The sequence below is a fragment of the Bos grunniens genome, chromosome 5 (assembly GCF_055505025.1).
Source record: "Bos grunniens cultivar Pamir isolate PY7600 chromosome 5, Bosgru_T2T1.0, whole genome shotgun sequence".
Taxonomy (NCBI): Eukaryota; Metazoa; Chordata; class Mammalia; order Artiodactyla; family Bovidae; genus Bos; species Bos grunniens.
Window position 1 is genome coordinate 34434173 of NC_141169.1, and position 27290 is coordinate 34461462.

At 41.7% G+C, this 27290-nt stretch overlaps 1 long non-coding RNA gene across 2 annotated transcripts in view; it reads left to right on the plus strand.

Annotated features, from left to right (window-relative positions):
• The first annotated feature begins 1808 nt into the window (after positions 1-1808).
• Positions 1809-27290, plus strand: part of LOC147371755 (uncharacterized) — a 64085-nt gene continuing 38603 nt past the window's right edge. The window contains exon 1 of one of the 2 annotated variants that reach the window (XR_015163738.1): positions 1809-2109. This is a non-coding gene — a long non-coding RNA (uncharacterized LOC147371755). The remainder of the gene's footprint in view (positions 2110-27290) is intronic. The other variant, XR_015163739.1, reaches the window with a different exon arrangement.

Genomic DNA, 27290 nt, shown 5'->3' on the forward strand with positions numbered 1-27290 from the left:
CTCTTTGGGAGCCAGAACTATGACCAGTATATTATTGAGTTCCTGATGATCAATACAGAGACAACACAAACAGGACGTCAAAAAAGATGGATCAAATCAAAGAATGAATTACCAAGGACTCTTGAGTACCCATAGGTGAAGCAAAGAAAATACACATATCTGGATTTTGATGTCACATAGCATTTTGGTTTGTATGTTTACTCACTAAATATGTGTTCTATGTTGTTTCCCATTTATCACACGTCTATTCCAATGACCTTGTGAAGCGTCTGACAGGAGAGTGAAAATAACGTTTCTCAAAACTAATGACCTGATGTTGCAATAATTTCTCCCCACAACTATGCTAACCATAGCTATGGAATGTGTAAGAAACCGCCTGATTTTTTACTATATGTGTATGTATACATACAGTGTGTATACATATATACATATATCTGCATCCAAGTAGAACTTGAAAGCTGTAATTTCTGAGTTCAATGCCTTCCACGGCAGCTGCCCAGCCACAGTCAGTCACATGAGTTGTCCCTCCCAGGGCCCTGCCCATGGTGGTGGCAGGCCCCTAGAAGCCGGGTCTGAGCTGTGTGGTCCTGCCCCTGTAACCTCAGCTCATTGATCCAAGGTGGGCACAGACCCACACTGGCCTAATAAGACTTTTTCTCCCAAGAACTGGGAATCTGGTGTTAACCTGGTGTCTGGAGAACTGAGTCATTTGACATGATCTCTTTAAAGTTCCATGGTGCCTCCCCTTCCCAAGGCCTCCCTGGACAACTCTTGCTTACACCCTCTGAGAGTTCTCAGAATTGTTTCAATAAACCTCTTTTGCTGCCTTGCATATAGGATTGTCATTACCATCTTTCTAAATTCCATATATATTTGTTAATACACTGTATTGGTGTTTCTCTTTCTGACTTACTTCACTGTATAATCCAGTTTCATCCACCTCATTGGAACTGACTCAAATGTGTTCTTTTTTATAGCTGGGTAATATTCCATTGTGTATACACACCACAATTTCCTTATCCATTCGTCTGCTGATGGACATCTAGCTGTTGTAAAGCTTGCTGCAATGAACATGGGGGTACATGTGCCTCTTTCAATTCTGCTAAAACCAACCTTTTTGATCAGGCACAGATCTCTAATTAGTTGAAAACAAGGTGACCAACAATCAATGTTTAAACATAACTTTCAATATATGCTATTTATTGACACAAAGACAAGAACAGAAACTCAAATTCCAGAAGTTTTAGTGAGTATTTGACTTTAAAAACAAACATCCGCCCCAGAATCTCCCCTCTGTTTTTGTTTTTAATAAATATACAAATTAAGAAGAGATTAAGTTTTAATAAATGTTCTGCCACAGGAACAGAAGAAAGTATCTTTGTCACCAGCAACCAGCACCTGTCCAGTTTTTCCAAGCCCACTTTTTGGCAGTTCTCATGATCTCTATAGCAAATGAACTTCCAGCAATACTCCCTAAGAGTAGCAGTAGACTATACAAGTAGCCAAAATTGTCTTTAAAGGCTTTGTGAATGAGTGGATATCTTTCTGGGTGAGTCCCAGAGAAAGAGAATTTACCACAGACATCCGAAAGATGCAGCTGCTCTTTCCGCTAAGACAGATCATGAATGCCCAAAGCTTTTGAAACCTTTATTATTCGGTTAAATTTAGGGAAATTGATACTACCAAAGAGTCCCAGCAAATCTAACTGAATGTACTTCAGAGAACAGTGATACTGGCTGAAAACCATGGTTTACATTCCATCTTCAAAGTGAGATAATGCAAGAATGCCAAAAATTCAACAGAGCCTTCTCAAGTAACAATCTTGTCCTTAAGAGAGCACTGGGATTCTGAGCTGTGGAATTTTCCACTCATTTATTCTTTCATTTTCCATCTTCCTTTGCCTTCAAGTGTCAATTGGCTCCTCTCAGTCACAGCTGTACAAATCACAGGACCCCCTTTTTTTTAATTGGCAAAAGACATATACATTATTCATCTATTCATTTCCATCTAATGGAAATCCAAAAAAGACAATTGTATTTTCCAACAAAACATTTAAAGCTGCTTTTTCCCCCATGAGAAACGGGACAGAAGACTCCATCCATGGTCTATGTAAGTAAAAACCTTTTTGCCTATTAAAGCATGTATGAATTTGATTTTATTAAAATGTAAGACTGCTTTTTTCCTGTTATGCTTCACAGTACTTGTACATAACTATGTAGCAAATTCAATGTTTTTCTTAGCTTGTGAAACCTTGTACCATAATAATACCAAGAACACGCTGTGCTTTTCCCAGCAAATATTGACTTAAGAGGGCACTTTGTTTACACTTATGCTACATCCTTGATAGAAAGCATGTACATATTGCGTTGTGGGATGTGTTTTTCTCTAACTGTAAACACAATGAAGCAGAAAAGTCAAGTAGTGACTCTACATCAAGTGATTACCTTGGCCTCTGGGTTATTGATTGAACTGGAATGCAGGTTAAGGTCATGGTGGCTCTCATTTCGCAGGCTCCTCTGTAGCAAAAGGAAATGACCTGTGTCTAACTCAACATCCACACAACTTCCTATTTGACAAGACAATTTCCATATGAAATGAAGGGGAAAAGTGACGTTTGCATTGGTAGTGAGGTATATGTATCTGCCTTGAGAGTCGGCCACAATGATAGGTTCATGATATAAGGATAAACCTTCCTCTCCTTCAGGAGATAGTTTATTACCCTGCTCTGTAAAAGCCTTGTGGGATGCACAGAGCAGGAGAAAGAAATGTCCACCTGCCTCTCCATCTTCAACCCAGCTCTCCATGACAGAAGAATGAAATCCTTGAGTAGTCACCATCAACCACTAATGAAAATGCTGAGCAAAAAAAAAAAAAAAAAAAGATGTGAGCTCCAAGCTCTCTGTCAGAAGATAAAAGTTCCATTATAAAAGACAGTCATGGCTTTACAAGCCAAACAGAACTTTCTCAACGTCTCACAGCCATCTCATTAACCAATGCTCTCTCATCATGAGTGATCATGGGTGTTTAGAGTCAGAAGCAAAATATGGGGAGCTCTGTCTGCAGGCAAGTAGAGACACGGCATTATAGAGGAAGAGCTAGGTGTGTGAGGAAAATGATGAAGTGGGCATATTTTAGCGCTTAATTCATAAGGAAGAAAATGCAGCGCAGGCAGGAACTTAACCCCTTTCTGGTTGGCATGTCAAATGGATACGTAAACAATTATTTCCACTTCTTTCAATATCAATCCCATCTATATGATTTGAACTTCTCTTTTGCCCCCCTACTTGGCTTTATTTCAAGGACTGGTAAAGGTACCTCATAAAGGCCTTTCACATATAAAAAGGTACAAATTTCAACATCTTTAATTGTTTTTGAAAGCTCATTGATTCTAAGTAGAGGAAATCATCATTTGAGATGATTCATTTCCGAGTTACACCAAGTGTACCATTGAACTCACAGCTGGGCATCTCAAATGAAAGATGGAATTTCTGGGACCTAACACTTCAGGGGCAGCAAGGAGGGTGGCCCTTCAGTAGTTAATGCTGAAAAAGACTTTAAATTCAAACAATACAGGACACCCAGCACATGCTCCCGCAGCATCATATCAGCGGCAAGCCTTATCTGTTCTGCAGAAGTCTGTACACAAGCCTGGGTGTTTACCTGGAGACGTCACCTTCCTGTTGCCCCATCACAGGTTGCCCTTTTGTTGGTTTAACCTAGTTTTCTCTGTATACACTTGTCAAGGCAAAGGAAAGAACTGTTGGATTGGGGACTTTATATTCTTTTGTGGGAGGATTTTGTATTACCACTGAGTAATGAGTTTGCTCAAACGAATATTTTAAGAAGTAAAGGGCAGAGGGAGGAGAGAAGGAGTGGTTATTTTATATCCCATTTTATATTTTATATCCCATTTTTCCCATGTTAAAATGTCTGGAAATTTCGTAAGCTTAATGCTTATATATAAATACAAACGATAACGATGTAACTTTTGCTTATCCCTGGAAATAGGGATATTTTTGTTTGTGTGTGTGTGCATGCTCAGTCCTGTTCAACTCTTTGTCACCCCTCAGCATACATAGCCCACCAGGCTTCTCTGTCAATGGGATTCCCCAGGCAAGAATACTGCAGTGGTTTGCCATGATGTAGGATAAGGTGGAGCAGACTAGGGGTGTGATGGGACAGCCTAGGTTCATGGAGCATATGATGGTGATCTCCAGTGGCCTTGGCCTGCAATGTCTTGAAGTGGGTCTTGGGTTCCCCACCAGAAATTGGGCTGGGTTGTGGCAATGAAAACACCAGATCCTCGCAACTAGACCAGTGGTCAGTGATATAGGCCCTGATCCTTTGGCTTTGCAGAAAAGAATTTCCACAAAGATGGAAAGCAATGGAGCAAGTAAAGCATTTATTAAGAAGGGAAAAGTAGAGTACGTGTGGACAGTCACACAGGAGGACTCAAATGGGGAGAGAGTCACTGAGTCGCACCCTCGTGGCAGTTTGAATTACTCTGATGGGATATTTCTTCCAGGTTTCCTTTGACCAATCATTTTGATTTGCCTGGTTCACAGTCCATATCTGGTATATCTCAGGATCCTCCCAGGTGTGCACACGCATCTCTTAGTCAAGGTAGATCCTACCAAAAAGGCATCTGGGTAGAACATCCCTTGACAAAACTCTGCTCTGGCCTCCAAGGAGCCTTTTCTGGGTATGTGTGGCCAGGGAGGTCTCTTGACTTGGAGAATAAGAAGTATGTGGTCTGGGCAGGGCATAGCTTCTCCCCTCAATTGCCCTGCTATTCTTGTCTTGGAGTTTCAGTCCATAGAGAATGAATGTCCGATTGCTTTACCCTGGGTGGGGCCTTCTGCCTCTTGCCTCAGAGGCAGGTGAAGGTGATGTAAGTGAATGTCCCTCAGTTGTATCCAACTCTTTGCAACCCCGTGGAATTCTCCAGGCCAGAGTACTGGAATGGGTAGCCTTTCCCTTCTCCAGAGGCTCTTCCCACCCCAGGAATCGAACCCAGGTCTCCCACATTATGGACGGATTCTTTGCCAGCTGAGCCACAAGGGAAGCCCTCAGTAGTGGGGAGGGGACAACAGTACTAGAATGAACTGCTAGTTCAACCCAGTGGTTTTGGAGCTGAGAACCCGAGCTTCAGTAAGGGGAGAATCTTAGACCATAGACGAAGGATTGAACAGTTGGAGTTAACTATATGAAAATACTGAAAAGGAAAGTGTTAGACGCTCAGTTGTGTCCAACTCTTTGCGATCCCATGGACCGTAGCCCACCAGGCTCCTCTGTCCATGGGATTTCCCAGGCAAGAATACTGGAGTGGGCTGCCATTTCCTTCTCCAAGGGATCTTCCCAACACTTTTAATAAGAAAAACAAAAATGCAAATTTTACTTACCTGCCATTTACTAGCTGTGTTACCTGAAGTAGGTTACCTACCCTCTCTGTGGCTCATCTATAAAATTGAAATATAATGGTCATAGCTTTGCTGGGAAAATAAAATCAGTCGATAACTTAAAAGTCATCTAGAAAAAGTATCTGATAAACATCAACTGTTTTTATTATTGTTGCCACTGCTAGTGTGGATTCAACTAGGCCTTTCTCAAGTGAGTTTTTGTTGATTGATGAGCTGGAAAACTCAGTCCACTATGAATTGGCATGTCACAGCAGTGTGGGTGTCAACATTTTAGGATACACTGAGGCAGAGCCTAGCTTCAGCGTGGAGCTAAAGGAAGTGGGGGATATCTGGGAGTCTCCTCTCCATGACTAATGATCACTCATACTTAAGAGCACTTAGGTATCGTCTTTCTTATAGCATAATAAAAACTCCTAAAATGGAATTGAAAACTCAAACCTTTCCTGAGTCCCAATTTTGATTTTTGGAAACCTTGACCAAGCCTCTTCTATATCTGGTATTAATAACAATCTTCACCTGAATTGTTACAGAGATTAAATGTGTTAGAAAGCACTTTAGGACCTACAGATTCTACAGAGAACTGTACATTCTTAAAAGCATGGTGTATTACAATTACAACATGTTTCTCTTATTTTGAAATCACAGGGGAAAATTCATTCTTGCTTTCTTCCAAGGATTTAGCTTTGACCATGAAAGTAGGATATATGTCCAGAGTATTCACGGAAAGTGTATTTGAAGAGAAACACTGAGCTGGGAAGGTTGGAGGATGGGTTCCAGCCCAGCTTTCCCATGGGCACAGCATACAGCTTCCAGGCAAGTCATTTAGACTTCCTGGCTCCCAGTTTCCTTTCCTGTAAAACACAGGATAAATTAGATGATCTCTCCCCCCTCATTCTATAATTCTAAATGTCAGACATAAGTTTGCATGAATCCGTGAGTCACTAAAACTTGATAAATTTCAGAAAATTATTTAATAAACAAAATCTCTCATAAGCAACTTGAGCAAGCTTGGAACTGACTCCCAAAATATTGCATAATCGTGTTTAGGCAAAGACTTCAAACCTAAGAAGAAGATGCTGGAAATGGGCCTCTTTTCACTACCACTAGCAATTCACACGACTGAAGCGATTTAGCAGCAGCAGCAGCAATTCACAGAAGACAGGCTGTCGGTTCCTGTGTTCATACTCATTCTGCCTTAAGGGCTCAGAGCATTTCAACATTTCTCATTAATTTTATGGGTCACTTAATAAACAGAAAATGCTATTGCCTCTTTCAAAATGAAATGAAAGCCGTTTCTATAACACGTTTAGCATCTCAAAATGCTTAATAACAGTTTTAGTTTCCCCCTCTTCCTCATTTCTGGTTTGATCAACATAATAACTTTGCTAAGAAGGCTGGGCCCAGGTATTCTTACGCTCATTTTGCAATTGAATATTCTGGGGACAAACAAAAAAAAGTAACTTGCTTCCTACTTGGAGTTGATGGTCCTCCTTAGATCCTCTGACCCTCACATGAAACCCGATCCTGTCTAAGAGTATCCTCCTAAGAGTAGTCCACCTGCCTGCAGATAAGCCCCTGGAAATGCCTGACTCAGCTCCCTTCATCAGCAGAAAACTCTCCTCCCTACTCACTGCCCAAGTCTTTCTCTGGGACCCCATATAGAACTGAAGTGGTTCTCTGAGTGCTTTAGCCCTTTTAAAGAACTTCTATGGAAAAATGAGATTCCCAAGATAGAAACAATGGACTTATTGATGACTGAATTAGACCCTGCCTCCATGCCCTGTGGTTTCTCCCCATAAATGTTTTTCCCGTAATTCAGTGGCTGCTTTGGGAGAACTGTCCAGAACCCTTTCATCAAGAGTTATTTTTTCATCCTAAGATTTTGGCTATCTCTCAAAAGGGCAAGAAATGGATCATGTCCTAGAGAAAGATCCTACAAGGTCCTCAACATTTTATATCCATGGGGATAATTAGGAAGATTGAAGAATTACAGCTCTTCCAAGAACTGACTGAGGAGCGGACCAACTTCAAATCACAAATACAGGATTCTGAACACAAAGTATAATTTTATAGAACTCATTTCCCAGCCTCTGTGGTGGAGACAAGATAGTGATAGGTTTGAAGTGCCTGCCCTGGGCTTGGCTGGCAGAGTCAGAGCGCTGGGAATGAAAGATCACACAGAGATTAACTCCACAAGAAACATGCTTGTGCTTACATAATATTTATCTTTAATATTTACCTTCATACTGGCCTCATTTCTTGTATCCCCCAAATTAAGTGGCAGAAATAGCTACTCATGGTGACACACAGCTCCATTACTGCTTCCACTGGTCCTGGGAGAGAGGCAGTGTTGCCTTCCCTCTCTTCCCTGGTGGCTCAAAAGAATCCACCTGCAATGCAGGAGACCTGGGTTCAATCTCTGGGTCAGGAAGATTCCCTGGAGAAGGGAATGGCTACCCACTCCAGTATTCTTGCCTGGAGAATTCCAAATGGACAGTGGAGCCTGGAGAGCTATAGTCCATGGGGTTGCAAAGAGTCAGACACAACTTAGTAACTAGCACTTTCTGGCAACTGAAGCCACTGAAGCAAACTGGCAACTGAAACAAAATAAACACAGCTCCCATCTTTGACTCACTCTTCACTTATGATGGACAATATTGGCAGCAATATGCATCACTTCACCTAATTTATGTCCACAAATGGTAAGAAACTAGTGTGGGCAAGGCACCACATTATGTGCCCAGGGGACCAACATCTGAGCTCAATGGAGTGAACTATGGCTGGAAAGGGCTTGTGGGCAGCTGGTGATGGGGTAGATGAGTCTTCATATTACTGTTTAGAATCAAAAGTTTTATAATAAAAACATACCTAATGATCAAACTCAACAAAGATATCAGACTAGGGATCATATCTCCTTTTAAATATCCCTGCATCCCACTCTGGTACCTAAAAAAATTTTTTTAAGGAAAGAGAAATATCTTGAGGATTCAGAGAAGGGATGGTTCTTAGGAGGATAAGTAATGGTTTCGTGAAGAAAGTGGTGCTAGAAATAAGTTCTAAAAGTTGAGCTTATGTATATATAATGCACATTTTTTTGGCCATGCCATGAAAGATCTTAGTTTCCCAACCAGGGATTGAATTCTTGGCCCCTGCAGTGAAAGTGCAGAGTCCTAACCACTGAACTGCCGGGGAATTCCCAATGCACAACTTTAAATGGCCCTATTGTATTAGGCTTCCCTGGTGGCTCAGATGGTAAAGAATTCGCCTGCAGTGAAGGAGACCTGGGTTTGATCCTTTGGTTGGGAAGATCCCCTGGAGGAGTGCATGACCACCCACTCCAGTATTCTTGCCTGGAGAATCCCCATGGACAGAGGAGCCTGACGGGCTACAGTCCATGGGGTAGCAAAGAGTCGGACATGACCGTGCAACTAAGCACAGCAGTACATACATCATCTTCCTTCTTAAGACAAGGAGAGGAGGTCCCTTCACGTAAGAAGTGGGCCAGGAGTAAAGGCAAGGGCCTGGAAGCACCAGACTGCACACGCCAAACCTTTAGTGAGCACCTACTATGTTCCAGGTGTGAGTGTAGGTGATACAAGGATTCTGAAGCACGGATATCTGCCTTCAAGTATCATGCAGCCTGGAGGAGAGGCTGACATAGTTGGCTCAGAACGTGTGTATCAGGTGGAAGTAGAAGATAAAGGTGGGAGACTCCATCAGGACCAGGTGAAAGGGATCATTAAAACTAGGCTAATGGGGCTGTACTTATTTCAGTGGTGCCACGCTGTGCTCAGTCACTTCAGTTACGTCAGACTCTTTTTGACCCTATGGACTGTAGCCTGCCAGGCTCCTCTGTCTATGGGATTTTTTTAGGTAAAAATACTGGACTGGGTTGCCACACCCTCCTCCAGGGGATCTTCCCAACCCAGGGATCAAACTCACATCTCCTGCATCTCCTGCATTACAAGTAGATTCTTTACTGCTGAGCAACCAGGGAAGCCCTATTTCAGGGGTAATAGAGGATTGTTAAAGATTTGAGGCTGAGGAGACATGAAGTGGGTTGAATACATGATTCGTTTAGAGCAAATGCATAGGATTCATTCAGAACAAGAAGAAACCTGGAAGAAAAACTGGGTAGGAGATGAAGGCAAAGGTCCCAGGCTATAGATAACAGCGCTCTGAATCTGGTAGCACTAAAGAAGGATGAAAGAATGAAGAAAGGGGGACCCAGCTAAAACAGACAGTATAGGACACTGAATTGCTTGAAAGGAAAAAGAAATGTTTGGTACGGACCATGCTGAGTTTGGGATGCTAGTAGAATGCTGAGAGGAGGTGTTTAGCCCACAGTTGGACAATCGGGTCTGTGGTATTCACGTGTTGGCTAGAAACATATGTCTTTGGTGCTATCCACAAGTGGGTGGCTGATGGAGCATGTACAGAAGAAGGAGGAAGAAAACATTTCTGGGGAATGCATCCATTTATGGGGTAGCAGTATTGGGTTGGCCAAAAAGTTTGTTCGGGTGTTTCCATATGCTGTTACAGAAAAACTCGAACAAATTTTTGGCCAAACCCCCAATAGAACGTTCTATATCTGAGGAAAACAAGAGAAATCAGAAAAGAGTTGATGGTCAAGATAATACATGCCAGGGAACACAGAGCAGGAGAATGTTCAAAGGAAGAGGTATCAAGAGTGAGATGCAAAGGTGAAGCCAGGAGATGTAGTCTGGGTCAGGATGAGCCATTGGATCTAGTGCTTGGGGGCGGGCGGGTTGGTGGGGGGGATGGGGGGGTGGGGTCACTGGCTGCCTTGAAAAAGAAACAGAAAAATCAGCATGCATCAGCAGCAAGTTAGCGAGTGGAAAGAAGGAAGAGATTGATGGATGGGGGGATAGAGAATATACATGAGTGTGAGGATGGATGGACGATGGGGAAGGGGGCAAAGGAATCAGGTTTGCAGATAGGTAACATAGCAAGGGAAAGGCTGCATACAACCCAGAGACAAGCTGGAAAGAAGAAAGAAGGCACGGAGGGGGTGATGAAAACAAAGACTCTCCCTAGACTATTCTCACCCATGCCAATGGGCGCAATTACCATCTCTCCCTGGGGTGACTCACACATTTATATCTCCTGCCCCAAGCTCTTCCTGAGCTCCTGATGTATATATAATATGATCTGCTAGACAACCCCACTTGGGTTCAGAAAGATACCTCAGACTCAACCAGCCTGAATCAAATGTGTGATCTTTCCCTCCAAGCCACATCACCTCCCCACTGTTCCCTTCTCAACATGACATCTTTGTCCAAAGTCATAATGTTAAAACTTATCTCAGCACCTTGACTGCTCTGAAACCCCTCGCCACCTCTAAAGGGTTTTAATTTATCTCCCCAAATCAACCTTTGTCCTCATCTAAGCTCTATACTACAGCTGGAGTGGCTTTTTCAAAATGCTAGTCTGATTACATCCACCCCTGCCTAGAACCTTTCAGAGATTTCCTGTTGGGCAGTGCCAGGGTCTGACCTGGCTCCCCAGCTCCAGACAGCCTGGCCCTGCCCACCTCCCAGCCTCACCTCGCACCCTCTTCAGCATGCTTCTTTTCTCTTCCCCCATCACCCCATCCACCCTGCTTCTCTTCTCTCCCACCTCTGTGCTCCACACAAGCTGTTCCACCTGCCTGGCATCCCTTCCCACCATTCTCTTTACCTGCTTAAGTTATATCTCAAGCAAGACAGGAGACAGTACATCAGAGTGGTAAAACTCCAGACTTTGCAATTACATTGAGTTCCAGTATTTCTACTCAAGCTGCATGATCCTAAACAAGTTACTTACTATCTCCAAGCCTGAGTTTTCTCACCTATATGTTAACATGAATCCGTAACTCACCAAAAATCCATATAAAGCACTAAAATCTGGGCCTGGTACATAGGAACCACTTGGTAATTGTCAACCAATGTTATTATTCTTGTTTCAACTGTAGGTCAGTGATTTCTTTCTGGAGATACCTCTTGACCAGGTCACTACCCCCAGTCGGCACTCTCAGCCCCATTGTACCCTCCGTTCTTTGCACCCGTGACAGATTTAATTTTGCATTTATTAAGAGATTTTTAAGTCATGTCTGTGTTCTCTAACAGATTGAAGGCTTTTTGAGATTCTGCCTCCTTAGCTCATGCAAATAGCCTAGAAAAGACCCTGATGCTGGGAAAGATTGAAGGCAGGAGAAGAAGGGGACGACAGAGGATGAGATGGTTGGATGGCATCACCAACTCAATGGACATGAGTTTGAGCAATTCTGGCAGACAGTAAAGGACACGGAAGCCTGGCATGCTGCAGTCCATGGGGTCACAGAGAGTCGGACATGACTGAGCAACTGAACAACGAACAACAACCAGCCAAATTAAGTCAACCAATACCGGCCTAGTGAGTGAGTGAGCAAACAGGTAAACAGACAAGGCCCAGTGGTGGTTAGAGTATGAGGGTTGGCCCATTCAGCTCATCTTCTATGTGACAACCCAGTATTCTGTCACCTAGCCATTGCATCCTGTCTCTAGGGAGGGCCAGATAAACAGTGTGTCGTCTCATCTGTGAAAACCAGTACATTGTTATTAGCAATATATATTTTTAAGAAACCAAATGATTCTGGAGTAAAATCCATATTTGTGCAGGCCTCATTGACCAAGGACATTTGGTAATCCTTGACTGAGGCAGATGACGACAATGAGGATCGTCTCGTAATTAACAAGGCTTATGCATGTTAGCACATTCAGTCCCAGAACACATTGGGCTAGTGAGTGGAAAGAATAGAATAGAAGCTCTGGAAAGTTATCTTATGTGCCAAGTGAGAAACACTGGGGAAGAGCCACCTTCCCTGCACCCTTTAGCCCATCTTAATTTTCTTTGTTGTAGATACAGCCACAGACATCAAACTGAACCCCTCACCAGGGTATGCCCTGCAGCTTTCTGACCGTGAACTGTGACTCACAGGCTCGGGGGTCAAATCACATCCTCCCTTTCTTCCACATCACTTTCCCTCCAGGTCACTTCTGAGGAAAACATTTTAGTTCAGAAAATATTTTCTGAAGAATTCTCTTGGTGTCTGCTATTGGGCACATACTAAATCCATGGAAAATTCTATACAACCTTGGACAAATATGAGAAAAGCAGATAAAAGATCCATATAACTCCATACAGATCGCCTTTACTACAGCAGGCAAACACTTTGATTAATGCCATCCTAAGGAAATGGCAACCCACTCCAGTACTCTTGCCTGGAAAATTCCATGGACCGAGGAGCCTGATAGGTTACAGTCCATGGGGTCACAAAGAGTCGGACACGACTAAGTGACTTCACTCTCTCACTCTCACTCTTGCTTCTAATATCAGTGTGTTCTTTCCCTTGATGGAACAGATGACTGAGCAACAGTAGCTAGAATTTATGCTGCTAACTGTGGCCTTTCTTCTATTGAGTACCTTGTAAAGGCAGCAAACCACAAGGCCCTATGTGCGTTCCCTATATTTGTCATTAAATTGAGCAGGAGTTTCGATGCCTTCAGTGTAAAAGCTAAGAGCTTTGTATTCTTGATAGAACAGGAAAGGAAAATTGACCTCTTTTTAGCACTCACAGATTGTGACCCTTCCCCTGTTCTCCTAGGACTGTTAATCTTAGGAGCTTTGTTTGGGCCCTGGCAAGTTGCTGTCTCAGTTGAAACAATAAAGATTACCCACAATATGGTAACTTTGAGAACAGCAATGAAAACCTTTCACTTCCAGAACTTAGATAACCTTTTTGAAGAGATCCATTATCGCCTAGAAATTCTGCTGTAAAGGCACATTAGGGTTTCAAAATGCAAAGTGGCTGAGAAAAAAGACTTATGTAACATTAGAAACAAAAACCTGATTGTAAAGTCTTGTCTAGGTTATGAAAATTAGGTAACATATTGACTAACTGGAAGGAAACATTAAAACAGCTGGTTTTTAAAATGGCAAAATGAGAGATATGTTTTCCTTTCCTTTTTTCGTGTTTGATTTCTGTGGCACTTCTTATGGTATGGTTTGTACAATGCATAGCTGCAAGCTAAACATTTGTATTATGCTTAAAATATGGTGGAAAATTATAATTCACTTGTAGTATAAACATTAAAAATTATACCCCACCTTAAAGTTAAATACAGAAAATATTGAGCTATTCTATCATATCTTTAAAAACGATTACTTATTCTACCAAAAAAACCTTCTAGCATGGCTCTTAAAATTGGCAGAAACAAATTTCATTTATCTCCTTTGGCATCATGGGCAGCAACCTCAAAAATCTTATTTTCTTCAATGAGAAATGATAGAACAAAATTAATTTTTATTAAATTTTCCCTCTGATTATCTAGTAGACCAGAAAACCAGTCTAGAGAAACTACCGTCTGTTTAAGGAGTCCTTAGTAAAGCTAGGTTAGAAAATACTTCAGCATATATTTGCCTCATGACTACAAATGCTTAAAGACAGAATTCTTGCTGGGTGCTGACAGCCAGAGTTGAATCACTGCATTATAAGTCTACAAATTCAACTCAGAAAATAATCACAAAGTTTTCTGTTTCTTAACCATCTGTTATTGGGTGTTTCACTCACAGGGCCCTATTGCCTATGAACAACATGATGCAGGGTTAGGATAAATCTCACATGGAATGGGCATTTCCTTCTGACCAGATATTTCCACCTTTTAAATGAAATAATTTCTATTCATAAGAACTGGCTGTCTTTGCCCTCTAGAATGACATTAAGAGGTTAAGGGAGTCTGTGGTTAGGTTGGACTTTATCTGTCTTAGAGTTCAGGTCCCTCCTTTTGTCCCTTTCATGCAAGTCATTCCAACAAAAATGTATCCAGCTGAGTGACTTCCCAGAGCTATTGAGTCAACAAACTCTACCAGGAGGCTATGGAAATACCTTATTGGCCCTTGAACGCTGTGTCTCACCCACTGATTAGTTAGCACGGTCCATGCAGCTTCTAAACAGTTCAATCCGGAATCAGGGGGACTTCATGTTCCTAACTTTCCTCTTCACATGACTGGTTATACGCGGTAAGAGTTATCAGCTGCAAAAATAAATAAGTCCAGTGCTACACCAACAAGCAATCTGCTGACCCACAAATGAATGACTCAATACTGGTGAGTTGATTACTACACTAAAGATCATGAACTTGATTCTGGGGGCAAAGGGGATTGCAGAATGATCTTTAAGAAGAGCATGCATAATGTAACTCTGCATAATGAGAACTAAGCCTAGAGGCTGGAAGAAAACAAACGGGAGAGGATAGGGATTGGCTGGAATCCGGAAATGAAGAAGAAACAACTGAAATAGCTGAATTGGCTCAAATCAAGGCAATGAAGACAGGCATGAAAATCAAATAAATAACAGAGTAAAAATGGATCAAATGATGCAACAGATTTGATACAAATTAATGAACCCCTGTAGTAATCTCTTCCTGTTCTCCCTGTTTTATGCTTTATTTCCCTCAGTCCCCCTCTGCACGGAAAATAGTGAGATCTTGTATACTAAAGATGAGCAATGGAGAAGGCAATGGCGCCCCACTCCAGTACTCTTGCCTGGAAAATCCCATGGATGGAGGAGCCTGGTAGGCTGCAGTCCATGGGGTTGCTAAGAGTCGGACACGACTGAGAGACTTTGCTTTCACTTTTCACTTTCATGCATTGGAGAAGGAAATGGCAACCCACTCCAGTCTTCTTGCCTGGAAAATCCCAGGGACGGGGGAGCCTGGTGGCTGCCGTCTATGGGGTCACACAGAGTCGGACACGACTGAAGTGACTTAGCATAACTTAGCACAAAGATGAGCATCCCATTACTCCTCTGCTTAAAAACCTCTAAAGACTCAGCATTCCTACCCTCAAACATAACACTCTCACCCTAGCCTCAGGGCCTTGGCACTTGCTGTTCCCTCTGCCTGGAGTGCTCTTCCCTAGATTCCTCGAGCTTAGCCCTTTTACATCCTTCTGCTATTAGCTTACATGTCACAATCTCATGGAAGAAGCCTTTTGATGATCCTTCCTTCACCCACCCCAAGCACTCTACATACACTTCCTCTGTTTTTATTTTCTCTGTAGAAAATTATCATTCAAAATGAAAAATTCATGTATTTGTTTACATCTTCTGTCTCCCTCTTCAACTGCAATGTCAGTTCTTGATAGCATGTCTGTCTTATTTCTCTTTATAACCCCAGTTCCTAGGACAAAGTAGGATCTTCATAAATAATTGCTGAGTACTGGTCAGTTGCTCAGTTGTGTCTGACTCTCTGTGACCCATGGACTATAGCCCTCCAGGTTCCTCTGTCCATGGAGTATTCCAGTATTCAGGCAAGAATACTGGAATGGGTTGCCATTTCCTTCTCTAGGGGATCTTCCCAACCCAGGGATCAAACCAGCATCTCCTGCATCTCCTTCATTGGCAAGCAGATTCTTTATCACTGTACCACCTGGGAAGCCTAATTGTGGAATGAAAGAATGAATATATATGGAAGTATACAGATCCTTAAATATGAAACATGCATTTCTTCCCCAGTAAGACTGAACAGTCTAACTCACAAACATAATCCTATGGCCTTGATTTACTCTAACCTGGATGTTTCACCGAGGTAAGCCAATAAACCTCTCTGGTCCCCATTGTCCTTCTCATTATGAAAGAGCCAACAATTGCCACTCTCCTGCCAAAGTCACATGTAGTGAAAAATAAGCAAGATGAAATCTGGCCAGTGCCTAGAGTCTTGCAAAAGGAAGACACTCCACTTAACTGTTCAACCCACCGGAAACATGACAGGCTGAGGCCAAAACGACAGAATCAAAATCCCCAAAGTCACATCAAATCCCAAATGGCCAAATGGACTACAAATGGACTACAAATCCCCAAATGGCCCTCAAACAACAGTCCGTCAGAATTTCCACCAAGCTATAGGTCACAATTCAATGTGGCAATTCCTAAAATTTTTGGAAAACAAAGCCACTCCCCAAATGGATTACTGATGACAAAGAAAATGGAAAATGCCTTCTGCCACAGCATGGTCAACACCCCAGTTCCCAGACTTCTGGCTTCCCTCTTTCCATGGAGACCACCCATCAAGTCCCTCAGGTGCCCCAGAGCCCACTGCCAGAGCATTCAGCCAGCACCCCCTAGGAGTTCACTGTCTGAAAACCTTTTCAAGATACACCCAACCAAACTGAAGAAAATAGTTTAGTCTTGAGCTTCACTTCAAGCCCAGCAAATGGAAGTTGGCTTTATAAATCTAGGATAATGACTCAGCTCAAGAAAACTGACATAAGCAGCCTTCTTCTCCAGTTACAAACCAACTGCTGCCTGTGAAGTCTCTATTAGAATAAAGGAATTCAGAAAGCTCATCACATCTGGTGTAGGAGTTAAGAAAATGAACTGTAGGGACTTCCTTGGTGGCCCAGTGACCACAACTGTGTGCTTCTGATGTTGGCAGGGGGAGGCGGGGGCTGGGTTAGATCCCTAGTCAGGGGCTGAATCCCACATGCCACAGCTGAGGATCCCACAAGCTGCAGCTAGAACTTGACTTGGACAAATAAAAAAATATTAAAAAAGAAAATGGATTTTATTTTTTTTACTTAGAAGGCACCAGGGTTTTCCTGATTTTATCACTTAGCCAGTTGTGTCACTTCAGGCAAGTTATTCTAAATCTATACAGGTTTCAGTTCTCTATAAAACTGAATTGAATGCCTACTTTAGTGGGTTATGGTAGAAGAGACAAAGGAGATAGAACAAAATGCTAAGCATGCTCAATGAACGCTATCTGTTGTTGCTGATCAATAGGTAATGATTAATTGTCAATAAAAGTATCTGAATTCATGTTATTTCTTTTGTACGTATCCAGCAAATGTTTACTAAGCATCTACTTGATGCCCAGCGTTGTGCTAAGTGCTGGCAATGAACCAACAAACATGGGAGACTGATCCTGCACTCGTGCAGCCAACAGATTTGTAAGCAGACATTTACAGGTGGTGGAGTAAGTGCCTCTTCATACTGTTCATGGGGTTCTCAAGGCAAGAATACTGAAGTGGTTTGCCATCCCCTTCTCTAGTGGACCACATTCTGTCAGACCTCTTCACCATAATCTGTCCATCTTGGGTGGCCCCACATGGCATGGCTTAGTTTCATAGACTTCTGCCAAGAGAATGCACTGGCCATAGCAAACACCCTCTTCCAACAACACAAGAGAAGACTCTACACATGGACATCACCGAAATCAGATTGGTTATATTCTTTGAAGCCAAAGATGGAGAAGCTCTATACAGTCAGCAAAAACAAGACTGGGAGCTGACTGTGGCTCAGATCATGAACTCCTTATTGCCAAATTCAGACTGAAATTGAAGAAAGTGGAGAAAAACACTAGACCATTCAGGTATGACCTAAATCAAATCCCTTATGATTATACAGTGGAAGTGAGAAATAGATTTAAGGGACTAGATCTGATAGAAAGAGTGCCTGATGAACTATGCACGGAGGTTTGTGACATTGTACAGGAGACAGGAATCAAGACCATCCCAAAGAAAAAGAAATGCAAAAAAGCAAAGTGGCTGTCTGAGGAGGCCTTACAAATAGCTGTGAAACGAAGGGAAGTGAAAAGCAAAGGAGAAAAGGAAAGATATACCCATTTGAATGCAGAGTTCCAAAGAATAGCAAGAAGAGATAAGAAAGCTTTCCTCAGCGATCAATGCAAAGAAATAGAGAAAAACAATAGAATGGGAAAGACAGAGAAGGCAATGGCAACCCACTCCAGTACTTGTGCCTGGACAATCCCATGGAAGGAGGAGCCTGGTAGGCTGCAGTCCATGGGGTTGCTTAGAGTCCTACACGACTGTCTTCACTTTCACTTTTCACTTTCATGCACTGGAGAAGGAAATGGCAACCCACTTGAGTGTTCTTGCCTGGAGAATCCCAGGGACGGGGGAGCCTGGTGGCCTGCCATCTATAGGGTCGCACAGGGTCAGACATGACTGAAGCAACTTAGCAGAGATCTCTTCAAGAAAATTAGAGACACTAAGGGAACATTTTATGCAAAGATGGGTTCAATAAAGGACAGAAATGGTAGGGACCAAACAGAAGCAGAAGATATTAAGAAGAGGTGTGTGTATTACACAGAAGAACTGTACAAAAAAGATCATGACCCAGATAATCACGATGGTGTGATCACTCACCTAGAGCCAGACATCCTGGAATGCGAAGTCAAGTGGGCCTTAGGCAGCATCACTACAAACAAAGCTAGTGGAGGTGATGGAATTCCAGTTGAGCTATTTCAAATCCTAAAAGATGATGCTGTGAAAGTGCTGCACTCAATATGCCAGCAAATAGGAAAACTCAGCAGTGGCCACAGGACTGGAAAAGGCCAGTTTTCATTCCAATCCCAAAGAAAGGCAATGCCAAGGAATGCTCAAACTACCGCACAATTGCACTCATCTCACATGCTAGTAAGGTAATGCTCAAAATTCTCCAAGCCAGGCTTCAGCAGTACGTGAACCATGAACTTCCAGATGTTCAAGCTGGTTTTAGAAAAGGCAGAGGAACCAGAGATCAAATTGCCAACATCCGCCGCATCATGGAAAAAGCAAGAGAGTTCCAGAAAAACATCTATTTCTGCTTTATTGACTATGCCAAAGCCTTTGACTATGTGTATCACAATAAACTGTGGAAAATTCTGAAAGAGATGGGAATACCAGACCACCTGACCTGCCTCTTGAGAAACCTATATGCAGGTCAGGAAGCAACAGTTAGAACTGGACATGGAACAACAGACTGGTTCCAAATAGGAAAAGGAGTATGTCAAGGCTGTATATTGTCACCCTGCTTATTTAACTTCTATGCAGAGTACATCATGAGAAACACTGGGCTGGAGGAAGAACAAGCTGGAATCAAGATTTCAGGGAGAAATATCAATAACATCAGATATGCAGATGACACCACCCTTATGGCAGAAAGTGAAGAAGAACTAAAGAGCCTCTTGATGAAAGTGAAAGGAGAGTGAAAAAGTTGGCTTAAAACTCAAAATTCAAAAAACAAAGATCATGGCATCAGGTCCCATCACTTCATGGCAAATAGATGCGGAAACAGTGGAAACAGTGGCTGACTTCAAATTTGGGGGCTCCAAAATCACTGCAGATGGTGATTGCAGCCATGAAATTAAAAGATGCTTACTCCTTGGAAGGAAAGCTATAACCAATGTAGAACACATATTAAAAAGCAGAGACATTACTTTGCCAACAAAGGTCCGTCTAGTCAAGGCTATGGTTTTTCCAGTGGTCATATATGGATGTGAGAGTTGGACTATAAAGAAAGCTGAGCACAGAAGAATTGATGCTTTTGAGCTGTGGTGTTAGAGAAGACTCTTGAGAGTCCCTTGGACTGCAAGGAGATCCAACCAGTCCATCCTAAAGGAGATCAGTCCTGGGTGTTCATTGAAAGGACTGATGTTGAAGCTGAAGCTCTGATACTTTGGCCACCTGATGCGAAGAGCTGACTCATTTGAAAAGACCTGGTTGCTGGGAAAGATTGAGGGCAGGAGGAGAAGGGGATGACAGAGTGTGAGATGGTTGGATGGCATCACCGACTCAATGGACATGGGTTTGGGTGAACTCCGGGAGTTGGTGATGGACAGGGAGACCTGGTGTGTTGCAGTTCATGGGGTCGCAAAGAGTCGGACATGACTGAGCGACTGAACTGAACTGAAGTAAGTGCTATATGGGGAAATTCAGAGTGAGAAGACCTGAAGGACATCAAACATGGGCCAGGGAGTCATGGAAGATTTATTGGAGGAAGTGTTGATTAAGCTATATGACAAGTATGTCATCCAAAGTTTGGAGAAGCTAGAGCAAAAGAAAATCCTATGCAGAAGAAACACTCTTCACAGATGCCCAAATAATAGAGAGCAAGGCATTTTCAAATTGTTGAAAACAGGTTTGAGCAAGGCACATTAGGCTAATAAGGATCCAAGTAAGTATTTGTTAAGGAATTTCTGCTTTAATCTGAGTACCTTGGGGAGCATGGTAAGATTTGAAGCCAAAGAGTGGTATGGTTGCATTTGTATTTTAGATTGATCACTCTGGCTGCTGTGTAAAGAATGTGCTGTGCTGTGCTTAGTCGCTCAGTCATGTCCAACTCTCTGCAACCCCACGGGGATTCTCCAGGCAAAAATACTGGAGTGGGTTGCCATACCCTCCTCCAGGGGATCTTCCCAACCCAGGAATCAAACTGGGGTCTCCTGCATTGCAGGGGGATTCTTTACCAGCTGAGCTACCGGGAAACCCATGTAAAAAATAAATTGAGGCAAAGAAACCATTATGAGTCTATGAATCAAGAAAATATCCCACAAGCATGAGGAGAAGTGGACATATTCTAGAGATATTTAGAAGAACAATGACAAGACTTGACAATGGATAGAGTGAGGAAGAGGGAGTGGAAGAAGATAATGCCAGGTTAAATGGTGGTACCACTCACTGAAATAGGAAACAGGAGAAGAACAAATTTTGGATGTTCTGTACAGAGTAAGCTGAGTCTGAAACGCCTGCAGGATTCTCCAGGGGAAATATTCATGGATAAGTTAATTAATAAGGCCTGAATCTCTTCTTGTCATCACAACTACTTTTCTAGAGTACTTACTCACTGTCACTATGATCCAGCCACATAGGTCTTCTCCTCTTCAAATATACCAAACTCATTTCCTCTTCTAGTCCTTTTCATCTGCTGTTCTCTCTAGCAGGGATCCTCTTACCTCTGCTGGCCAAATCTGGCCAAAACATCGAGGGGTCTTCTGTGACTGCTCAACCTAAATTTGCCCCAAAGTCATGCTTAATCACTCCATCCTAAATAGCATTATCACCTCCCTGACAAATGATAACTATCAGGAATTATCTGCTCTTTTATTTATTGATTTTTTGTTTGTCACCCACCTATATGTGTTGTTCAATACCATAGCCTCATGCTGCTTTGTAAATTTCAATAAATTAAAATTTAGAAAGATTTGAAAATTCAGTACCTTATTTGCACCAACCACATTTCAAAGACTGAAATCACATGTAGCTACTGGTTTACACTTTTCATCATAGGAGACTAGAATGCAAAACTAGGAAGTCAAGAGATACCTGAAGTAAACAGGCAAGTTTTGCCTTGGTGTACAAAATGAAGCAGGGCAAAGGCTAATCAAGTTTTGCCAAGAAAACGCAACTGGTCATAGCAAACACCCTCTTCCAACAACACAAGAGAAGACTCTACACATGGACATTACCAGATGGTCAATACCAAAATCAGATTGATTATATTCTTTGCAGCTGAAGATGGAGAAGCTCTATACAGTCAGCAAAAACAAGACCGGGAGCTGACTGTGGCTCAGATAATGAACTTTTTATTGCAAAATTTACACTTAAATTGAAGAAAGTAGGGAAAACCACTAGACCCTTAAGGTATGACCTAAGTCAAATCCCTTACAATTATACAGTGAAAACAACAAATAGATTCAAGGGATTAGATCTGATAGACAGAGTGCCTGAAGAACTATGAACGGAGGTTCATAACACTGTACAAGAGGCGGTGATCAAAAACCATCCCCAAGGAAAAAAAAGCAAAAAGAGCAAAATGGTTGTCTGAGGGGGACTTAAAGTAGCTGAGAAAAGAAGAGAAGCAAAGGGAAGAAGAGAAAAGGAAAGATATGTCCATCTCAATGCAGAGTTCCAAAGAATGGCAAGGAGAGATACAAAAGTCTTTTGAAGTGAACAATGCAAAGAAACAGAGGAAAACAATAGAATGGGAAAGACCACTTCAAAGGTCTCTTCAAGAAAATTAGAGATACTAAAGTAATATTTCATGCAAAGACAGGCACAATAAAGGACAGAAATGGTATAGACCTAAAGGAAGCAGAAGATATTTAAAAAGAGGTGGCAAGAATACACAGAAGAACTATACAAAAAAGATCTTAATGACCCAGATAACTACGAAGGTGTGATCACTCACCTAAAGCCAGACATTCTGGAATGTGAAGTCAAGTGGGCCTTAGGAAGCATCACCACAAACAAGGTTAGTGGAGGTGATGGAATTCTAGTTGAATATTTCAAATCCTAAAAGATGATACTGTGAAAGTGCTGCACTCAATATGCCAGCAAATTTAGAAAACTCAGCAGTGGCCACAGGACTGGAAAAGGTCAGTTTTCATTCCAATTCCAAAGAAAGCCAATGTCAAAGAATGCTCAAACTACTGCACAATTGCACTCATTCCACATGCTGGCAAGGTAATGCACAAAATTATTCAAGCCAGGCTTCAACAGTATGTGAACCAAGAACTTACAGATGTACAAGCTGCATTTAGAAAAAGCAGAGGAACCAGAGATCAAATTGCCAACATTCACTGGGTCATCAAAAAAGCAAGAGAGTTCCAGAAAAATAGCTACTTCTGTTTCATTGACTATGCTAATGTATTTGATTGTGTGGATCACAGCAAACTGAGAAATTCTTCAAGAGATGGAAATACCAGGCCACCTTAACTGCCTCCTGCAAAACCTGCATGCAGGTCAAGAAGCAACAGCTAGAACTGGACATGTAACAATGGACTGGTTCCAAATTGGGAAAGGAGTACATCAAGGCTGTATATTGTCACCCTGCTTATATAACTTATATTCACAGTACATCATGAGAAATGCCCTCCTGGATGAAGCACGAGCTGGAATCAAGATTGCTAGGAGAAATATCAATAATCTCAGATATGCAGATGACACCGCCCTTATGGCAGAAAGCAAAGGGGAACTAAGGAGCCTCTTGATGAAGGTGAAAGAGGAGAGTGAAAAAAGCTGGCTTAAAATTCAACATTCAGAAAATGAAGATCATGGCATCTGGTACCATTACTTAATGGCAAATAAATAGGGAAAAAGTAGAAACAGTGACAGAGTTTATTTTCTTGGACTCCAGTGTCACTGCAGGTGGTGACTGCAGCCATGAAATTAAAAGACGCTTGCTCCTTGGAAGAAAAGCTATGACCAACCTAGACAGGGTATTAAAAAGCAGAGACATTACTTTGCTGACAAATGTCTGTATAGTGAAAGGTATGGTTTTTCCAGTAATGTGTGGATGTGAGAGCTGGACAATGAAAAAGGCTGAGTGCCAAAGAATTGATGACTTTGAACTGTGGTGTTGGAGAAGACTCTTGAGAGTCCCTTGGACAGCAAGGAGATTAAACCAGTCAATCCTAAAGGAAATCAATCCTGAATATTCATTGGAAGGACTGATGCTGAAGTTGAATATCCAATACTTTGGCCATCTGATGCGAAAAGCCAACTCATTGGAAAAGACCCTGGTATTAGGAAAGATTGAAGACAGGAGGAGAAGGGAACAACAGAGGACAAGATGGTTGGATGGCATCACCAACTCAATGGACATGAGTTTGAGTAAACTCCAGGAGTTGGTGATGGACAGGAAAGCCTGTCATGCTGCTCTCCATAGGATCCCAAACAGTCAGACACGACAGGGTGACTGAACAAATACAATACAAATACTGCATTGGGCAAGACAGTTATAGAACATTTCCATCATTGAAGAAAATACAAATGGACAGGTCATCTCTGGAAAGAAAGTTCCATGTGATCAAATCTTATATACTCCAAGAGCCTAGAAGAATGTCTTCCAAACTGTAGGCTATATTGAGGATTGGAATATTCAGTAGTTAATGATGAGTACAAGTTTGTGAAATAGAGTAGAAAATAACAAAGCATATAACATTAAACCTAAGAAGAGTAAGAATCTCCGCAGGAAATTTTATTTTGCATAAATTACATAATTATGCATAAATTACACATTATGCATAAATTACAAAAATTACATATTACATAAATACATATTATGCATGTATGTTCTAGACAACATTATAAGTTATATTTCATGTTGTATGTCACAGTCTATAAAAACCTTGTACATAGTAACTGTAATATGAAAAAAGTGTGTTAGTAGCTCAGTTGTGTCTGACTCTTTGCAACCACATGGACTGTAGCCCACCAGGCTCTTCTGTTCATGGAATTTTCCAAGCAAGAATACTGGAGTGGGTAGCCATTCCTTCCTCCAGGGAATCTAGTGTGGACTTATTTTTTGTTGAATCAATCAACCAATAAAATGTTTTATAGTGTACCTGATTATGCTGATTCCCAACTCACACCCCTTGATGAGGGAATTACTATACTTATTTTAAAGTTGAGAAAAATGGAGGTTATGAGAGTTAAATAACTTGTCCAGAAGACAAAATTTAAAACGGTTGGAAATTCAGTGTCAAATTTGGATCTGGCTGGCTCTATATCCCATGATCTTAAGCACGGACGGGACTGGCTCCTGCAAGGGGAGATGAGATGAGGAGCTTCGAGAGGACTGGGAGGAAATCTGGCATTGGAGGATGAGCAAACGAGAAAGAGTCTGAAAGAGAGGAGCCTCCTGAAGGAGAGGGAAGCTTTCGGAAAGGAGGGAGTGGTGGAAGCTACAAAGGGGTCCAAATTTCAAGGAAAATGGAGCCTGAAAATTTCAGTCCAGTTAGCCTTGAGGAGGTTGTTAAAGACTTTAGCAAAAATGATTTCAGTGAAGTGACTGGGAACCTATCCCTGAAGGCCGAAGGGGAAAGGGGAGGTGGACTTACACTTCCGCTATAAGGGAGGAAAGACTTTGCAGTCGGAGGCAGTCACTACTGATTTATTTTCAAAATAGAACATTCTGAGCATGATAATATATTGATGAGAAGGGAGAGGTTGACATAAACAGTTCCTGAGCTGATGGAAGGAGACGAAATCTAGGGAAGAGATGGAGAGAGGGCCCTGAATAATGGGAGGACCGCCCTCTCTGGTTTAAGAGGAGGAAAGGGAGGTTGAGAAATGGGTCCAGACAAACTAGAAGCAGGAGGCTGCTGCAACTTTTCCCCAGTGGTTTCTTTTCTCTGGGAAGCAGAAGACATCTTGTGCTAAGAATAGAAAGTAAGAAAAAAAATATGGAAAGAGCATTTTCTTAAATTTATTTTTATTGAAGTATAGTTGCTTTACATGTTGATTTCTGCTGTACAACAGTGATTCTGTTATAGTAGTACTTATATATACATATATGCACATTCTTTTCATATTCTTTCCCATTATGTTTATTACAGGATATTGGATGTAGTTCACTGTGTAGGACCTTGCTGTTTATCCATCCTGTATATAATAGTTTGCATCTGCTAATCCCAAATTCCCAACCTATCTCTCCCCTTGGAAACCACAAGTCTGTTTTCTGTCTGTGAATCTGTTTCTGTTTCATAGATAAATTCATCTGTGTCATAGGTTACATTCCACATATAAGCGATATCATATGATATTTGTCTTTTTCTGGGAAGGATATTTTTATTTTTTTAATTTTTAATTTTTTTAAATAAAAATTAAAAATTTTTAAAATTTTTAACTTATTTAAAAATTTTTATAATAGCAGGCTTCCCTCATAGCTCAGTTGGTAAAGAATCCTCCTTCAATGCAGGAGACCCTGGTTCAATCCCTGGGTCAGGAAGATCCCCTGGAGAAGGGAAAGGCTACCCACTCCAGTATTCTGGACTGGAGAATTTCATGGACTGCAAAGATTCAGACAGGACTAAGTGACTCTGATTTGCAATGTTAATTTCTGCTATACAGCAAAATGAGTCAGCTATATGTTTACATATAGCCCCTCTTTTTTGAACTTCCTTCATTTAGGTCACAGAGCATTGAGTACAGTTCCCTTGCTATACAGTAGTTTCTCATTAGCTAACTACTTTATACATAGTATCCGTAGTGTATATATGCCAATCCCAACCTCCCAATATCCTCCTTTCCCCACTGATATCCATATGTTTGTTCTCTATATCTGTGTCTTTATTTCTGCTTTGCAAATAAGATCATCTATACCATTTTTCTAGATTCCACATATATACGTTAATTTATGATATTTGTTTTTCTGACTAACTTCACTCTGTATGGTAATCTCTAAGCCCATCTACATCTTAGCAGTTGGTAGAATTTCATTCCTTTTTATGGTGAGCAATATTCGATTGTATGTATTTACCACATCTTCTTTATCCATTCTTCTGTCGATTGACATTTAGGTTCCCTCCATGTCCTGGCTATTATACATAGTGCTGCAATGAAATTGGGATGCATATATCTTTTTGAGTTATGGTTTTGTCTGGGTATATGGGGCTTCCCTGATGGCTCAGCAGGTAAAGAATTCACCTGCAATGCAGGAGATGCAGGAGATGCTTCACTTCTGGTCACCTGCGTCATGAAGATCCCCTGGGGGAGGAAATGGCAACCCACTCCAGTATTCTTGCCTGGAAAATTCTATGGACAGAGGAACCTGGTAAGTTGCAGTCCATGGGGTCACAAAGAGTCAGACATGACTAACCAACTGAGCACTGGTTATATGCCCAGGAGTCGGATTTCTGGGTGATATGGTAGTTCTATTTTTAGTTTTTTTAAAGAACCTCCCTAGTGGCTATATCCATTTACATTCCCACAAACAGTGTAAGAGGGTTCCCTGGAAAGGGTAATTTTTATTGTATATTGGAGTATAGTTTATTAATAATGTGTTAGTCTCAGGTGTACAGCAGAGTGATTTGGTTATACATATACACGGATCTATTCTTTGGAAAGAGTATTTTTAAAAAACAAGGCTTTGTCTATATTTACATGTGCTGCTGCTGCTAAGTCGCTTCAGTTGTGTCTGACTCTGTGCGACCCCATAGATGGCAGCCCACCAGGCTCCCCTGTCCCTGGGATTCTCCAGGCAAGAACACTGGAGTGGGTTGCCATTTCCTTCTCCAATGCATGAAAGTGAAAAGTGAAAGAGAATAA